The sequence below is a fragment of the Artemia sp. Qi Xiang Cuo genome, chromosome 18 (genome assembly GCF_049724085.1).
Source record: "Artemia sp. Qi Xiang Cuo chromosome 18, ASM4972408v1, whole genome shotgun sequence".
Lineage (NCBI taxonomy): Eukaryota > Metazoa > Arthropoda > Branchiopoda > Anostraca > Artemiidae > Artemia > Artemia sp. Qi Xiang Cuo.
The window spans coordinates 32,066,799-32,072,798 of record NC_142811.1 but is presented as its reverse complement, the minus strand read 5'-3'; positions in this window follow the sequence as shown (position 1 = coordinate 32,072,798).

Sequence of the window (6,000 nt, the reverse complement as noted above, 5' to 3'; positions counted from 1 at the left end):
GGTAACTTTAAATTTGATGAATTCTACAAATTTGAAATTTCTATAAAAAGCCGATTTTTTAATGTATATTTTGTATCAAAATTTCTTTTTTTATAATTTCGCTTATGATTAGTTCGAGTCATTCCTTAGTTATTTACCACAAGCTGTTTGATATAATTAGATATAATTGTCGTGGATTCATCCTACTCATTATTAAGTTCTGGAAAACTCTTGGGAAATCACTAGGCTATGTAAACGGCACGAGTTATTCGAGCCTAGTTGCCGGAGGCAAGAACAATAGGCCACTTTATTGGTGATAAAGGTGGAACTGGAATTCTGGATCAATTAGTATTTTGCCAATTTCGAAGCTTTAAAGTCTAAAGTTGGAAGGATATCTTTAATTTTTTCACGAATAGTCATTTTCTTGTGTGTGAAGGGGGCTAGTCGAAACCCAAACAAGGAGGGAGGTAGCGTGGGCCGGTTAGCATCATGATGAAGAACCTGGCTATTTAAGGTGACAAAGTAGCCAGAAATAGAACTTATTTATTTAGATTATCCTATTAAAAGACCGTTTAAAAAAGAATCGTTTCAAATTTGAATAACTGGTGAAATGCAAGGCAAAGATTTGGGAGCAAAGATCTTCAGCCCAAGGAGGAATGATCATAAATCATGTAAACTATCAATTACTCATATTTAGGTTTTGGCTGATAATTCAGGTAGGCCTATGTCTAGTTTTGGTTGTCTGATCAGATTGTTACGAAGTTTCAGCGAGTGATAGGGGATTGGGACCAAGTAAACTTTAAATTTTTAAATGAAGAAAGGGGGCGGAAGTAGATTCAAAGATTCATAACGACTATCGAAATAGCTGATCGGTTGGGTCTTGGGAACGGCTTGGATCAAGGAGTTGAAGCTTTCAGATAGTATTTGGGGAGGGGAGTCAAATTCTGTTTTGGAGGGAGAGGCGGATGTCTTGTCAATAGTCCATGTAAAAAGTTTTCTACCATAATCCACAATAGGACTTGGAATATATGCACGGTTAAGTAGCAAGCTAAATCTGAAAAAAACTATAAGTATTTAGATTACCAAAATACTGTTTCTGCAATATCTGGGGAAGAACTTGGGATATCGATTTGAACATTTCAGAGTGTTAAAGGGCCAAGTGACCTTGAATTTTTACCTACGAAAAGGGTGTGAATGTAAGTCATGAGACACTATATTTATCAATGTTATCAAAATAAAATATCTGCATCAACCCTGGAACAACATTGGGAAACAGGTTGAAATGGTTAATGTTGTGGAAGTGAGAGGGGCTTCAAATTTTGTATTTAAAGAAGGGGAATAAGCGGACATAAGAACTTCTTCTTCCTACCTAAAAGATTTTTCACAATAAACCCACAGCGGAACTAAAATCTATTTACTGCGATGCAGGAGAAACTATTTATTCCCATATTATTAAAAAATGTAGTTACGACATTTCGGGAACAGCTTGAGGGATCGAAATCAAACTTAAGGAAATTGGGGAGGACGGGTAAGAGTGGGCAATTTGAAATCACAATTTGTTGGGGTGGGGTAAAAACATTTTTAATTCGACGTGTTTCAAATTTTTTTGTGCTTTATGCCCATATAGGACTAGGAATGTATTCACAATAAAGTAGCGAAGTATAGATCGAAAGATACTATTTTTTATCCAGGATAACAAAATAGCATCTGCAATCTAAGCAAACGGGAGGATTAGATTGAAGTTTTAAGAGGTTCTGGGGGAAATATAGAGGACGGGGAGTTTAAATTTTACATTTGGGAAGAATATGAGAGGACAAAAATATTCTTGCCCCTGAAATAATGGTCGATCCCAAAATTGACCCTAGTCGATTGTAGAACGATTTTCTAACAATTAAAAGGAAGAACCTGTGCACAGAAACAGCTTGAAAACCAACGGTTTTTGGACGAAAATGGAATATTAGCTCTTTTTTCGGCCGGCCAGGAGTTTTTTTTGCTTTAGTTCAGACTAAAAAGGAGTAATTGGGCTTTGAATATTCTCGAACATCTAAGACCAAAAATGTGCTTAAAACTTTTTAGGTCCCATATAGGCTTAAAAGTTATAAGTAGTATCTCCTCAATTTCTTCCAGAATGCCCATACCCAAGATTCCAGACGGCCCCAGTTTCTGGAAGGTCCGTTGTGGATTTAAAAGGACAGTCCACCCTCAATTTAAACGGATAGGTAACCACGACAGCCAGCAGTTACATTATACGTCCCAGGGAATGTTTACATTTGGGAATACACACCCCGTCATCCCATGACGCCCTGTTTTCAATGGTTAGCAGGTGTTACTTCACAGGAAATGTTTAACTACCTTTTTGGAGTTGAAAGTGGAATGTTTAAATTTGCTTGTCACATCTGAGGGAACTAAGAGATGCAAATGTTACGTCACAGGGAACGTTTATTTTCAGTCGCTAAGTAATTGGAATTCAGGATATCGCAATATTGCCTGACTTGACAGACTTATTGAGGATGAAGTAATCTTACGTGACTTGGCAGATTTATTGGGAATAACTTAATGACTATGTACATGTGTGTGTTACGTAATGACAGGACGCACGTGGATGTTACGTAATCACAGCACAGACGTGAGTGTTACGATAATGACGGTGCCAAGCAGGGGGATTTTATTAAGACATTTTTCAAGACGTTTTTTCAAGACGCTTCACGACATTTTAAGGCTTTTTAAAGACATTTTTATTCGAGACGCTTTTCAAGACATTTCAAGGGTTTTTAAAGACTTTTTTTCTTCATGACGTTTTTTCAAGACGTTTCAAGACATTTTGCTTCGACATGTTTTTCAAGACATTTCAAGAAAATTTTAGATGTTTTTCAAGACGTATCAAGACATTTCAAGACATTTTTTAAGATATTTTTCTTCAAGACGTTTCAAGACGTTTTCTAAAAAAAATTTCTTCAAGATGTTTCAATAAATTTCAAGACATTTTAAAAGACATTTTTTCATGATTTCTTTAGCTCTTGTTTAAAAGGGAATCTTTAAGAATTACCAATTCAGTGTGATATATTTCTGTAGAGCCTTTGGGGAACCCCGGTTGTAACTGAGGAGGACACACATGCATGTGGGCGTTACATGATACTTTTTTCAGGTCTAATTTTTCTTTCAATGTGTTTTTCCTCAGGGAGCCTTTATATTCAAACGATTTATGCCCCCATTAGGACTCGAAATGACCATTTCCATCCAATAGAATGAAGCGTTAATCATATGGACTATGAAAGCTCTTCTAATATTATGGTTCGGCTAATACATTCTATGAAATTAAATTATGTACGCAAGGAAAGCCCCCTTTTCATGCATGCTAGAATGACAATTGCATGTTTCCTATGAATGCAATAATTAAGACACAGACGGGGAAATCGATTACTAGAAGTTGTTTAAATTTGGTATCATGTGCTCGTAAGTAATGCTTTTTGAGTGTGTTACCATATAAAGTTGAGGGTTGTTGCTCGCGTATTTATTAGTAATAAAGGTAGGAGGGGCTATAAGACGCTTAAATTGGGTAATTTTTTATATATTGAAGTTGTATACTAGATAAATAAATCTGAAAGGACACGGACTTTTGTAAATAAAAGTTTTATTGATAAAAAACGCAAAAAATGCATGAAATCACGGAAAAAGCACTTAAAACTCAACAAATGGAAAAAAAAAAAAAATATGAAAAGGTCTATAAAGGATAAAAAGCGATATAAAATAATGAAATCACAGAAAAAGTAGTTAAAAGTAAACAAATGGAAAAAACAAAAACGGGAAAAGTCTTATAAAGGATAAAATGTAAACAAAAACAAATTTGAATTAAAGAAAAATGGGGCTCCAAGCAAGCTATTCTGGGGAGTGGCTTGATATTAGAGGTAAATTTAACCATAATAAGAGGTATTTCTGAATGACTTTTAAAGAAAATGCGTACGGTAATCCCTTTGAGTGCATGTTAGATTTCAGTCACCAGACCACCGAAAAATTCATTTAAAACCTCCACCTTGACTTTAAGCTGTAAAACATGTTGGTCAAAGTAATTTACGCCACCGTTTCATACTATTACTGGACATCTGGCAGCCCCACTGCCACCCATTCAGCATTCCTAAGACCTAATCAAGATATTTACATTAAATCCATTAATTCATGTTTTCGCAACACAACCCTCGGTGATACACCATGTCAATTCATACCGCCATGCCAAACTATTACTGCCCCTCTAGCATCCCCTCATCATTCCCAAGGCATTCACCACATATTTTCTGGTTGATTCCATTCATTGATTCTTGGTTTTGCAAGCCAACCCTTCATGATGCATAATGTCATTTCACACCACCATGCCACAGTATTACTGGTTCTCTGGCCCCCTCATAATTCCTAAGAAATTTTCCAGATATTTTCCTGTTAAAATTCACGAATTAAATCCATTAAATTATGTTTCCGCAAGCCAACCCACCGTGATACAAGACGCCGATTCACAACACCGTGCCAAACTATTACTTGCCATCTGGCACCCCCTCCTCATTCCCAAGATATTCTTCATTTATCTTCTTGTGAAAAATCTCGCATTTCATCTATTGATTCATTTTTCTCAACCCAACCCTCTGTGATACACCATGTCAATTCACAACACCATACCACAATATTAATGGCCCTCTGGCACTATATACCGACTCCTCATCATTCCCGAGACATTTTCAGACATTTCTTGTTAAAAATCATGCATGTAATCCCTTGACTCATATTTCGCAGCTTAACCCATAATGACATACCATGTCGATTCCCGCATATGTGGCACAATATTACTGGCACCACTTTTTAGTGTTGTGTCGTGGTTTATCTTTTCTCTAATGATGTTTCGAAATCCGTTTTGAAAGTCATTCGCTTGAAACTTAAGACTTAGGATGTTTTTGTAGTGTTGTCTCGTGGTTAATCTTGTCTGTGTTACCTCTGTTGATGTTTAAAAGTAAATTTTGGAGGTTTTTCGTTTGAAACGTATGACGTAAGATGTTTTTATATTGTCGTGTCGTGATTTATCTTGTCTGTGTTATCTCCGTTGATGTTTCAAAGCTTATTTTGGAAATTTTTCGTTTGAAACGTATGAATTAGGATTTGTTTGCAGTGTTGTGTCAAGGTCTATCTGGCCTATGTTACCTCTGTTGATGCTTCAAAGTGCGTTTTGGAAGTATTTCGTTTGAAACGTGCGTCTTCAGATTTTGTTCTATTGCGGTGTCATGGTTTATCTTGTCTGTGTCACCTCTGATGATGTTTCAAAGTTAATTTTGGAATTTTTTCGTTTGAAACATAAAACTTAAAATATTTTATGTAGTGTTTTTTTTATGGTTTATCTTGTACATGTTACCTCTGTTGATGATCCAAAGTGTATTTTGGATGTATTTCGTTGGAAACGTATGCCTTAAGATGTTTTTTGTAGTGTTGTGTCGTGGTTTATCGTGTCTCTGTTGTCTCTGTTGAAGTTTCAAAGTGTATTTTGGAACTGTTTTTGAAATGTATGACTTAGGATTTTTTTGTAGTGTTTTGTCATGGTTTATCTTGTTTATGTTACCTCTGTTGATGTTTCAAAATGCATTTTGGAAGTTTTTCGTTTAAAACTTACGACTTGGGATGCTTTTATACTGTTGTTTCGTGGATTATCTTGTCTGTGTTACCTCTGTCGATGCTTCAAACTGCATTTTGGAAGTTATTCGTTTGAAACGTATGCCTTAGGATGTTTTTTAGTAGAATTGTGTCGGAGTTTATCGTATCTGTGTTAACTCTGTTGATTTTTCAAAGTGCCTTTTGCAAGTTTTCGTTTTAGACATATGACATAGAATGTTTTTAAAGTGTTTTACCGTTGTTTATCTTGTCAGTGTTACCTCTGTTAACATTTCAAAATGCAATTATCAATGTTTTATGTAGCGTTGTGTCATGGTTTATCTTGTATGTGTTACCTCTGTTGATGTTTTAAAGTGCATTTTTTGAAGTTTTTCGTTT